Genomic DNA, 12,570 nt, shown 5'->3' with positions numbered 1-12,570 from the left:
ACACTCAAGGCCCTTGTCACACCCATTGTGGACAAGGTGAGCGAGATCAAGAGGGTTGAGGGCGATCGCGTAGACTAGGCCGCTCATTTCTTCTTTTCCCTTGTCGCTGCTAATCACGTTATGAAAACAGTCTGTTAGAGCTGCGACAAGTTATCTTGTAATATAACTTTATTTCTATTATCAATTGCTATGTTATTTCCTCTACTAGATTCCTTCATTTGTATGTTTCTACCCTACGCTTCTAGGGAACTTGTCGGCGCATGCACCCGAGCCGCGAGCGCTGAGTGCGGAACGTCAGCAGCCTGCTGGCGGCGCTGCTTCCAACAAGAAACCTTGTCGCGACTAGATGCAGCACACTTAAGTTGTTGAGCGGACTCGAAACAAAGTAAGGGTGCAACTAGCCATGAGTTGGTTCCTCCGCGCACAGGTTTTCCATACAAAGCAGGGTCGTTCGAGGAAGATAACTCAAAAATTTAAAAACTGATTGCTCAAACTTTGGCAACTTAGCTTTTCTGTCGTTTGCTTCCCGGCAAGGAAAAACTTTGCTTGAGCGACGCCTGGTCCATACCACAATCTTCTCCTTCCTCCCCGGCAAACTTGTGTACGAGGGAACCTTCTTTTCCTTTGTTGAAAAAGAAGAAAGAAGAGAAAATAATGATATGGAGCCCTTCGGCTCGTTATTGCTTACCGGATGTAGGTGCTGCACAAAGTGTCAGATAATCGCATGCAAGAAAGAAACTAATGCATGAAATGGACAAGTTGTGCGGAGCACATGGGGTTTTACTTATGCACGGGATCTGCGCCCGGCTTTGTACAAAGGATTACATGCAACAGCGGCAAGACTTGTACAAAAGGTGGTTGCCGGAACGGGTTCCGGCAACCGCGCCCTACAGGAAAAACTTACGAAGATGTTCTATGTTCCAGGAGTTGCTCACCGGAATGCCATCTTCGGTCTCAAGGCGGACAGCCCCGGGCCTTGTGACTCGTTTCACCCGATAAGGGCCTTCCCACTTCGGCGTCAACTTGTTGGAATTCTTGGCGGACTGAACGCGCCGAAGAACAAGGTCGCCTTCCTCGAAGCTTCTGGCCTTAACTTTGCGGCTATGGTGGCGGCGCAAAGCTTGCTGGTATCGAGTAGCTCGTACAGCAGCCTGAAGACGATCTTCCTCAAGGAGCAGCGCGTCGTCTTGTCACAGCTGTTCTTGCTCAAGCTCATCATAAGCGAGCACTCGAGGCGATCCGTATACGAGTTCCGTGGGGAGAACTGCCTCTGCCCCATAGACTAGAGCGAAAGGCGTCTGGCCAGTGGCTCGATTTGGCGTCGTTCTGATCGACCAAAGAACCACTGGCAGCTCCTCGATCTAGTTTTTTCCGCACTTGCGCAGCCTGTCGAAAGTTTTGGTCTTGAGTCCACGCAGCACTTTAGCGTTTGCCCTCTCTGCTTGACCGTTGCTTCTCGGATGAGCAACAGAAGCGAAGCAGAGCTTGGCGCCAAGGTCTTGGACATACTGCATGAAGGTGCGACTCGTGAATTGCGTGCCGTTCTCGGTGATGATCCTGTTAGGGATCCCGAAATGGCAAACAATTGACCTGAAGAACTTGACTGCTGACTGTGCTGTAACCTTCCTCACTGGCTGCACTTCCGGCCACTTTGTGAACTTGTCAATTGCGATGTACAAGTACTCAAAGCCCCCGACAGCTCGGGGGAAAGGGCCGAGGATATCGAGCCCCCAGACCGAAAATGGCCAGGATAAAGGGATCGTCTGGAGAGCTTGAGCTGGCTGGTGTATCTGTTTGGAGTGGAACTGGCACGCTTCACACTTGGTTACTTGTGCAGTTGCATCCTGGAGGGCTGTCGGCCAAAAGAAACCTTGCCGGAAAGCTTTGCCGGCAAGTGCTCTTGCGCCAATGTGGTGGCTACATATGCCTCCATGTATCTCTGCCAACAGCTTTTGTCCATCTTCCCGGCAAATACACTTCAATTTCACACTGTTGAGTCTTCTTCTGTACAGTATGCTATCGACAAACTGGTACATACTTGACTGCCGGGCTACTTTTTCCGCTTCTTCTTGCTCTTCGGGAAGTTCTCCTGTCTGAAGGAAATGGACAATCTGATGTGCCCATGCTGGAGCTTGTGGCTCGACAACAAGGACTAAAGGCACATCTGCTGCTGCGGGAACATCCGCTTCTACGGCAAGGACTTGTGGCCCTGCCGGAGCTTGACGTTCCCCGGCAAGCTTGCCGGAGCAAAACTTGTCGGGAGCGTCTGCTTCAACGGAACAAACCATAAGGCTTGCCGGAGCAGACTGCCCCTCAGCATCCTTGGTGTTGATCTTGGGGACTTTCTTGGCGGCGGCTTCGGGGAGCTCTGCCGGAAAGTAGTCACCAGAAACCAACTTCCTCTTCTTGCTTTGTCCAGTTGATGGTGTTACGGATGGTTGAGTCAACTTGAGCACAAAGATTCCTGGTTCCACAGGTAACTTTAGTGCGGCGCACTTTGACAGGCCATCAGCAATGTCATTCTGAGCTCTTGGGATATGCTCCATCTGTAGGCCGTCAAAGTGCTCTTCTAGCTTCCTCACTTCATCAACATATGCTTCCATCAATGGACTCTGGTAGTTCTTGTTCACTTGGCGGACGACAAGCTGTGAGTCACCCCTGACAATGAGCTTCTTGATCCCAAGGTCTGCTGCGATTCTAAGACCGACAAGCAATCCTTCGTACTCTGCAGTATTGTTGGTTGCTTGCTCCTTGGGAAAGTGCATCTGGACTACGTACTTGAGGTGCTCTCCGGTGGGCGCGACAAGCAGCACGCCCGCACCGGCGCCTTGCAGCGAGAAGGCACCATCAAAGTACATCAGCCACTCTTTGCTTGCCTCTTTGACGGGGATGCTCGTCTCTGGAATTTCTTCATCCGGTGTTGGCGTCCATTCTGCTATGAACTCTGCCAATGCTCTGCTTTGGATAGTTGAAGTGCTCTCAAACTTGAGGCTAAAGCTTGACAGTTCCAGCGCCCACTCGACAATCCTGCCTGTCGCTTCTGGATTTTGCAGTATCCTCTTCAGCGGAAAGCGAGTGACGATTGTGATCTCATGTGCTTGGAAATAATGGTGCACCTTTCTCGAGGCCATGAGGAGGCCGAAAAGCAACTTCTGCACACCAGAGTACCTTGATCTAGCCCCATGTAGAAGGGAACTGACAAAGTAAACTGGATGCTGCACCATTCTCTTCTGCATCTTATCATGCTCCTGTGCAGATCCATCTCTGTCGGGACCAGAGCTTGTCGGCGAAGCTCCCTGCTTGTCGCTGGATGCATCTGCTGTGGTTGCTGGCTCATCATTTTCCTCCCTCTCCGCCACTAACGCAGCACTAACCACTTGATTGGTTGCCGCTATATACAGCAGCAACTTCTCTTGCGGCTTAGGTGCGACAAGTGTTGGAGTGGAGGACAGGTATCTCTTCAAGTCCTGCAGCGCAGCCTCCACCTCCGGAGTCCATTTTATTGGACCTGCCTTTTTCAAAATTTTGAAAAATGGCAGGGCGCGCTCAGCAGATCTAGAGATAAACCTGCTGAGAGCAGCCACGCAACCGGCAAGCCTTCGTACATCCTTGACGCGCTTTGGTGCTTCGATCTGCTCAATGGCCTTGATCTTGTCGGGATTGGCTTCAATTCCCCACTGAGACACGAAGAACCCGAGAAGCTTGCCGGAAGGGACTCCAAACACGCACTTCTCGGGGTTAAGCTTGAGGTTGATCTTGTGCAGATTTGCAAATGTCTCGTCTAAATCTTGAATCAGGGTCGCCCTGTTCTTGCTTTTGACCACTATGTCATCCATGTAGGCTTCCACATTTCTGTGCATCTGCGGCTCAAAAGCGTGGTGGACTACCTTTGCGAATGTTGAACCAGCATTCGTCAAACCGAAAGGCATCCGTACGAAGCAGTACGTGCCACACGGGGTGATAAATGCAGTTTTCTCTTCATCCTCTTCTGCCATGAAGATCTGATGGTATCCTGAGTATGCATCAAGAAATGAAAGCAAATCACATCCGGCTGTGGAGTCAACAATCTGGTCAATGCGTGGCAAGGGAAAAGGGTCTTTGGGACAAGATTTATTAGCATCAGTGAAGTCACTACAAAGCCTCCATTTCCCGTTAGCCTTGCGCACGACAACAGGATTGGCCAACCACGTGGGATGGAGCACTCCTCTGACAAGGCCTGCTGCTTCCAACTTCTTGATTTCTTCTGCGATGAATTCTTGGCACTCCACTGCCTGCTTCCAGACTTTCTGCTTGACGGGCCACGCATGAGGACAGACGGCAAGGTGGTGCTCAATTACTTTCCTGGGAACATCGGGGATATCAGACGGTTGCCACACAAACACGTCGACATTCGCCCGCAGGAAAGCAACAAGCGCGCTTTCCTATTTGGGGTCAAGGGTGGCGCTGATGGTGAAGGTACCACCAGTGCCGTCCTCCTTGGTGGACACCTTCTTGGTCTTAGGTGGAGCTGTCATTGCCTTCTTACACTTGCCGGTGGAGCTCGATGGTGCGTCCTCGACGGTAGCGCAACACTCCGAAGAGGTGCGCTTGCCGAAGTGGGCATCAGAGCTCTTGCCGGACTTGGTCTTCTTCTTCCCCCCGGGAGCTTCAGCGGCAAGTGTCTTGCGTTCTGCTGCGGCTGCTGCTTCCCGGTAGATCTTGTCGGCATAGATAAGAGCATCCTTCTTGTCGCCAGGGACAGAGATGACACTTATCGGGCCTGGCATTTTCAGTATGTTGTACGCATAGTGAGAGGCTGCCATGAACTTGGCGAGTGCCGGACGGCCAAGGATTCCATTGTAAGGTAATGGAAAGTCAGCAACATCAAATGTGACCCTCTCAGTCCTGAAGTTCAGCTCGCTGCCAAATGTTACCGGCAACATGATCTTTTCCTTCGGCTTGCTTCTTCCCGGGTTGATTCCTTGAAATGTACCGGTCTCTTCGAGCTCGCTGTCTGGGATCTGGAGTTTCTGGAGCACCATGGAGGAGATCAGGTTCAAGCCGGCCCCGCCGTCAACTAGCATCTTAGTGACCTTGAGGTTGCGGATTGTTGGTGAAACCAACATCGGCAAGCACCCGACCGCAGTTATGCGATCAGGGTGATCCTCAATATCAAAGATGATAGGCGTGTTGGACCATTTCAGAGGCTTGCGTGACTCGACGGGTGGTTCTGCTGCATTAACTTCCCGCACCCACTGCTTGAGCTGACGGTGCGAGGTATGCAGAGAAGCACCACCGTCAATGCACAGGACCTCTGTGGCTTTCTGGAACTCCTGCTCATCAGTCTCCTTATCATCCATGTCTTCATCGTTGTCGTCATCTTCATCCTTGTCGTGGCCGCGAGGAGGTCTGTCTCCTTGCTGCTGCTTGGCCTTGCCGCGGCGTCCTCCTCGGCCGGGACATTTCTTGCCAGATCCCCCAGCACCTTCCTGGGCCTTCTCCTTGTCGCGCGGCTCGTATTCAGCTTTCTGTTGCTCAACAAGCTGCTCGACTTTCTTATAGTTCTGGAGATCATGGCCCTTGGTGCGGTGGATCTTGCAATACTGCTTGTTGGTGCCGTCCTGCTTGTCGGCGACCGCCACCTCCGCGGCAACCTCCTTGCCGGAGTCACCAGCTTTGGCTTCCTTGGCGCCACCACCGTTGCGGGACTGCTCAACAACTAGCACCTCTTTGCCTTTCCTCCTCCTGTTGTTCCGCCGCCGGTTTTTCCTTGCCAGGGCAGCATCTTCACTATCAGATCCTCCCGCTCCTACATTCTCTCCGGGGAGTCTCCTCCCTTCCTCAGCACGTGCACACTTGTCGGCCAGTGCATATAACTCACTGACGTCCCTGATCTTGCACATCGCCATTTCCTCCCGCATCCTGCGGTTTTGCACGTTCTGATGGAATGCGCTGATCACCGCGGCAGGGTGGACGTCTGGGATGTTATGCTGCACACTGCTGAATCTCTGAATGTACTTGCGCAGGGGCTCTCCTTCCTTCTGGGCGAGCAGATGAAGATCACTCTCCTGGCCATGAGGCTTGTGTCCGCCTGTGAAGGCGCCGACAAACTGATGGCACAGATCAGCCCAAGAGGATATGGAGTTGTCCGGCAAGTGCATGAGCCAGGATCTGACGTTGGGCTTGAGCACCAGCGAGAAGTAGTTGGCAAGGATCTTGTCATCCCGTCCCCCGGCAGCCTGCACCGCAATGGTGTAGATGCTGAGGAACTCCGACGGATGCGTCTTGCTGTCGTACTTCTCCGGTACGTCTGGCTTGAAGTTCTTCGTGCTGGGCCACTGGACTTGCCGCAGCTCACGAGTGAACGCAGGGCAACCTACCGCGTACGGCAGATCGCCTGGTTCCCCTGGCGCATGCATGTCAACAGAGGGCCCAGCGCGCTTGTCGGATTGACGTCGCGCTTCTCTTCAGCGCTCGATGCGAGTTCGAGCGTCTTCTTGTTGTCGATCATGAAGAACTTGGCGCTGATCACGACGAGCTCGTGGATCCGACGATGCGATGGAGTCACTGTCGAGGTGGATCCGGCGAGTCGGCGATCTTGGCCTTCGGGGCGGTGATTGCATGGTAGTTGCACCTCCACCCGTTTCGTCGCCACCGGCTCGTGCCCGGCAACCCTGCCGCGGCGGCGACGCGCTCGGCCGCCGTGGAGTGTCGCCGTTGGCGTAGACGATGAGACTCTGAATGGTGGCCCTCCATTCGTCGATCTTGTCCGATGTTGGAGGGTAATCTAGGAGCAGTTGAGCTCGCGCCAAAGCTTCTGCTGGAGTGGTGGGTGGCAGTGGCGGATGGCGCGAGGAGCGGGACGTGCTCGGACTTCTAACTATGTTAGAAGGAGCAGTATCCCGTCCAGGCGACCGTGCCCCGCTCGTGCCAGCACGCTGGCGTGCATGCTGGTCTTGAGCGCCCCGAGATCCGCCAGCTTGGTCTTGGCCTATCATGCGTATGGCACTGCAAGTGCCATGACGCTGTTGGTCTTGCGCCTCCTGAGAGTGGCACGGAACATGTACAGTCGCCGAGGTTTGTGCAGCCTTGTCCTTGGACCTGGCAGCATCATAAGCTTCCTCGTCGACGTCCATTCTTCCGCCGGCGTCCATTCCACCACCCGTTTGCTCCAACAGTGGCGGAAGTGACGTGGACGGAACGGCTGCCGCCGAAGTCTTCTTCTTCGGTGGCATGTTGATGAAGGGAATGAAGATCTAGCTCGTGTGAATGCCGGATCAGGTTCACACAATCTCGACACCCCCTACCTGGCGCGCCAAAGATGTCGGGGAAACTGATCCACGAACACCTATGGGGCCGGCGGACCGGGCCCCTTTCGGTTCGGCGGGGGGCGGAGATCACACGAAGAGAAGATCGAGGCGAAGCACACGAGCAGTTTACCCAGCTTCGGAGCTCTCCGGAGAGATAACACTCCTACTGCTGCTTGTCTGGTTGTATTCTGTTCTTGCTCGCGAGAGCTAAGTGTTTTCTGGCTTACGAATGAGTCGAACCCCCTCTACGTTGCGCATGGGCCTCCTTTTATACGCTAAAGGGGTCACCGACAGGTGGCAACGCAGAGAAGGGTACAAATGTAAAAAGTGAGGTGGTTGGTACAGTTACTTGTACAGTGCACCCTACCTAACTCTGACGGCAGGGGACAAGGGCATTAAATGCCCGTCTGAGTCGCCCAAACAATGCAGAAAAGGACCGTTAGGGGCGCCACCGTTCGCCACGATGGCGATCTTGTCAGCATCGCATGCCACTGCGCACCGCTGGCTGCACAGCCTCCCGCCACGTGCGCCTGGAGAGGCCCCCAGAGCGACATGTTGGTGGATGCGCTGGAGCGTGGGCACAGAGTGGCCGCCTGCCACGGCAAGCGCCTTGCCGCTGCTGTTATCTTGTCGGGTCCGGAAGCTTGTCGCTCACCGGGCCTCGAGGTACCTTGGTTGGTCTTCCCGGCAAGCTCCTCTTGCCGGGGCCTTGTTGCCTTGCCGGAGCGCGTGGCGCGTCGCGGCAAGTTCCTTGGAGTGCCTTGGTTGGCCTTCCCGGCAAGCTCCTCTTGCCGGGGCCTTGTCTCCTGAGCTTAGATACTTTGTTCTTGAATGGCTCCAAGGGAACCACAGAGGATCTTGGTGTTAGCCCGGCAAGCCTTGCCGCGGGGTGCTGCAACTGCCCGTGCACAAGTTCGGGGTACTAGGGTACCCCTATTCTAGTACACCGACACGGTGTTAGTGTTATGCCTTTCTCTTTGTATTGTAGACTCGAATTGAATAAGTTGACACCTACTGAAATCTCTTTGCAAATGGCTGATAAATCAACTGCTATACCCATCGTATTTGTGAGGATGTGCCTGTTGTGGTTGCAAATGTTACTATCTTAACGGACTCTGTTATTCTCGATATTCCCGAGGACGACAATATGTCAATCATCCTTGGTAGACACTTTTTGAATACTGCAGGGGATGTTATTGATTGCAACAAAGGCAATGTCACTTTTCATGTTAATGGTAATGAGCATACGGTACACTTTCCGAAGAAACAACCTCAAGTTCATAGTATTAACTCTATCTGAAAAAAATCAACTATTACTGTTGGAGGTTTTGAATTCCCTCTTCCTACTGTCAAAAAGAAATATGATATTCTTATTGTTGGGAAAATGTATATCCCCGTTGAGGTAATCTAGTGTTATTCGAAAGTTCTCCGATTTCATGTCACTCGGAAGAAGTTTATTAATAAGACTTGATCAACCTTGTTAATGGATTCCTTTTGATGAGCATGAGATGGATGAATTTAGAAGGCACAACTCTCTGTACCCATCTTTTACTTTCTGTTATTTAAATTAAATAAAGCAAAAATAGTATTTTCTGTCTATTTTCTGAATTATCCGTGTAATAAAAAATGTCCCGAAAATAAAAGTTCTCCAAACGCCCTGAAAATTCAGTATGATCTTTTATATATTATTTTAGAATCTCCAGTGCTAAGAACACGCCACGGGGCCTCACCAGCTGGCCACAAGGGTGGAGGGCGTGCCCACCCCCCGAGGGCGCCCCTATCCTTGTTGGCCCCACGTGGCCCCCCTCCACTTATTCCAGCACCCATCCACTCCTTCTTCCTCTAGAAAAAATCACACCATAGCTCAAACTCGTGTTCTTTCTCATCTTGCTACCATTTTCGATCTCCTTCCTCAAAGCTCCATTCACAAAACTGCTTTGGGGGATTGTTCTTCGGTATGTGACTCCTCCAATGGTCCAATTAGTTTTTGTTCTAGTGCTTTATTTATTGCAAATTTTTGCTGCTTTGGTGACCCTGTTCTTGAGCTTGCATGTAAAATTTATATGGTCTAAAGTAGTTTTCTTGCATGATATAGCCTCTAGGCACTTGTAGGAGTAGTTGCTATCAATATTGTTGAGTTTGGTTCACTTTTATTTTTAGTCACTAAAAAATTTAGAATTTTTGAGAAGAAGAAAAATGTCCAGGAAAATGAATCAAGGTGGTTCTTCAAGGAAGCAAGGACCAAGGCCTACAATTCATGAGCAGGCCCTTGAACCACCAAGGGAAGCTCAAGTGAAGCCTTGCGAATGGTCGTCGGATGAATTTATGGATCATGCAGGGTTCAAGGATGAATTCTATGCATACATACAAAATGCCGGCCTTGAGGACTTCGTATCGGACAAGTGCTTACAATATTATTATCTCACTGATTCCTTCGTGCGGAGGTTTGAGTTTTCATCCAAGCGTAATACTCATAATGTCATGTTTGATCTTTATGATGAATCTTATACCATAGACCTAGAAGACTTTTGTGATGCATGCAAAATTCCACAATGGGGCCTTCTTAGTGAACCTCACAAATCTTAATATAATGATTTCCTTGCTAGCATCACCGTTGGAGAAACTAGAAATATCACACAAGCAACCATAGGGAGCATTCACTTTCCTGGCATACATTATTTTGCTCTCTTTATCGGTGGATGTATTAATGGTAAACATGAGCATTGCCACATTTGTGTTCCGGATCTTAGTGTCCTCATGTGTGCAGTGTTAGGTGATAAACGATATAATCTGGGGGCCATTATTGCTAGGAGGTTACACCTTAATTCTAAAGATGGAGATTTATTTGGTGGGATTTATGCAACATGTTTAGATAAATATTTGGGCGTACCTATTAGAGGGTACGATATTGAGTTGCCACCTGCTTTTCTAGATTATGAGGCTATGGTATGATATCAGTTTCTCAAGGGGAACGAGAAGATCCTCCAGTACTGACTAATCTTTTACAGACGGCATGCCATCCTTGTTACTCTTCCTGCCCCTGCTTTCTTTAACTTTCTGGCAAATGGGCGATATTTTATAACTAGAGAGGAGGCAAACGAGTATGAGAGAACAGCGGAGGTTGCTCGTCTCCATGTTGCAGCCCTTCAGGCAGTAGCTGATGCACCTCAGTACAACCCCAATTACAACTTTGGATATCCACCAGGCCAGTGGTCGTAGACCAACTTAGGCCAAAAGCCTAAGCTTGGGGGAGTATGTGTTTCTCACCGACATTACATTCATGTTCACACACTCATTCTAGTTGTCAGTATTCATACTTTTTCATTGTATTATCCATGCTAGTTTATTTATTTTTCCTGCTTTCTTCTTGTGTGTTTGTTAAACCTTAAGAAAAACCAAAAAAATAGTTGCAGTTAGTTTACTTTCTATACATGCTTAGTAGTAGTATTAAAAGAAAACCCAAAAAGATTTCTCGTTCTTCTTTTGCTTGTTGGGAGCTTTCCCGTGTAAATAGTTTTTCTCGTTCTTGTTTTACCTTTCTTCATAAAAACAAAAACTCCAAAAATATTCTAGTGTGCTTCTTTGAAATTCTTTTCTTTTCTGTGGGGGTCAAGAGGAGAAGACCACGAAGAAAATGTTGAGTGGCTCTCATATGCATTATTGTAGATCTAACAGAGATCCCATATTACCTCGTCTTCTCCTTTGTATAAATGTTTGTAGATTCCAGATTAGTTCAACGCATGTGCACTATTATTATTATCCACACCGTTCGATCATGCAAGTGAAAGGCAATAATGACGATATATGATGAAATGATTGAGATGAGGAAAAGTTGGTATGAACTTGACTATCTTGTTTTTGTAAATATGATTAGTTCATCGTTCCTGACTCAGCCTATTATGAATGAAACATGTTTGCAATGACAATTAGAGATTATAGTCACTCATGCCATGCTTAATTAGCTAGGATTTTATAATGGTTTACCTTGTGTGCCAACATGGAAATTAAAATGGTTGTGATGTAGTATGATAGGAGGGTATCCTCCTTTGAATGATTCGAGTGGCTTGACTTGGCACATGTTCACGCATGTAGTTGAAACAAAATCAACATAGCGTCCACGATATTTATGTTCATGGTGATTTATATCCTACTCATGCTTGCACTCAATGTTAGTTAATCTCAATGCATGTTTATGACTTTTGTCGCTCTCTAGTTGGTCTCTTCCCAGTCTTTTTCTAGCCTTCGCTTGTACTAAGTGGGAATACTGCCTGCGCATCCACTTCCATAAACCCCGAAGTTGTTCCATATGAGTCCACCATACCTTCCTATATGCTGTATTTACCTGCCGTTCCAAGTAAATTTGCATGTGCCAAACTCCAAACCTTCAAATAATAATCGGTTTTGTATGCTCGAATATCTCATGTGTCAACTAGGGCTGTCAAAATCATCATTCACGAGAAAATGGCCGGTAACCGGGATGCCCAGTCCCTTGCTCAAAGCAAATCAAATCAAAATAATTGCAAACAAAGCTCCCCCAGGATTGTTGATAGTTGCACGGTACCCGTTGTTTCGGACTAGCCATGGAGTGTGCTTATTTGTGGTGGGGGAGTGTAAACTTTACCATTCTGTTTGGGAACTGCCTATAATGTATGTAGCATGGAAGATACCGAGATCTCTTAGTTGTTACGTTCACAATGAAAGCATACCGCTCAAAATATTATTCAATCTCTATTTTAAAACTCAAGCTCTGGCACCTCTGCAAATACATGCTTCCCTCTGCAAAGGGCCTATCTATTTACTTCTATTGCTGAGTCATCCTCCTCTTATAAAAAGCACCAGTTAGAGAGCACCACTATCATTTGTATGCATTGTTAATAATTTATATTGAGTATGACTGTGACTGGATCACTTTTATCATGAATTACAATGTCTAGTGATACGTCCATTTGGCATCATGCTTTTATATTGATATGTATTGCATTATGGGTTGTTATTACACATTATATCACAATACTTATGCCTATTCTCTCTTATTTTATAAGGTTTACATGAAGAGGGAGAATGTCGGCAGCTGGAATTTTGGACTGGAAATGGAGCAAATCTTAGAGACCTATTCTACACAACTCCAAAAGTCCTGAAACTTCATGGAGCATGTTTGTGGAATATATAAAAATATTGGGCAAAGAAAGTACCAGAGGGGGGCCACCAGCCAGCCACAAGGGTGGAGGGCGCGCCCCCGACCTTGTGGGCCCCCTGGCAGGCCTCTGGTGCCCATCTTTGG

The sequence above is a fragment of the Triticum aestivum genome, chromosome 2A (assembly GCF_018294505.1).
Source record: "Triticum aestivum cultivar Chinese Spring chromosome 2A, IWGSC CS RefSeq v2.1, whole genome shotgun sequence".
Taxonomy (NCBI): domain Eukaryota; kingdom Viridiplantae; phylum Streptophyta; class Magnoliopsida; order Poales; family Poaceae; genus Triticum; species Triticum aestivum.
Note: the sequence above shows the minus strand (reverse complement) of the source record.